The following is a 331-nucleotide window of genomic DNA, read 5'->3' as shown; positions in this document are numbered from 1 at the left end:
AATGTAAATACTGATACAACATCAGATAACGTAAAGCCTAATGCTTACATTCCAACTTATTATTGTAATAATATGTTACATTTCTTGCTAAAAAACGACTTAATTAGCACTCGTTCACTATAATCTCAATCTACAACAATGAGCGACATAAGGGGGGAGTGGGAATGGGCCTTGATCAGATTAAAAATGTCTTAGGAGTGTAGTGTAGTGAAGAATTACAAATAGTATAAATTGAAGGTATGTTTAGGTGACAGGGCTCGATATATTAAGAAGATATATGATTAGTTTATCTACTCATTCCAATATTCATCTGTGAATTTTGAATTCATGA

This window comes from Penaeus monodon, chromosome 28 (assembly GCF_015228065.2).
Source record: "Penaeus monodon isolate SGIC_2016 chromosome 28, NSTDA_Pmon_1, whole genome shotgun sequence".
Classification (NCBI taxonomy): Eukaryota; Metazoa; Arthropoda; class Malacostraca; order Decapoda; family Penaeidae; genus Penaeus; species Penaeus monodon.
Note: the sequence above shows the minus strand (reverse complement) of the source record.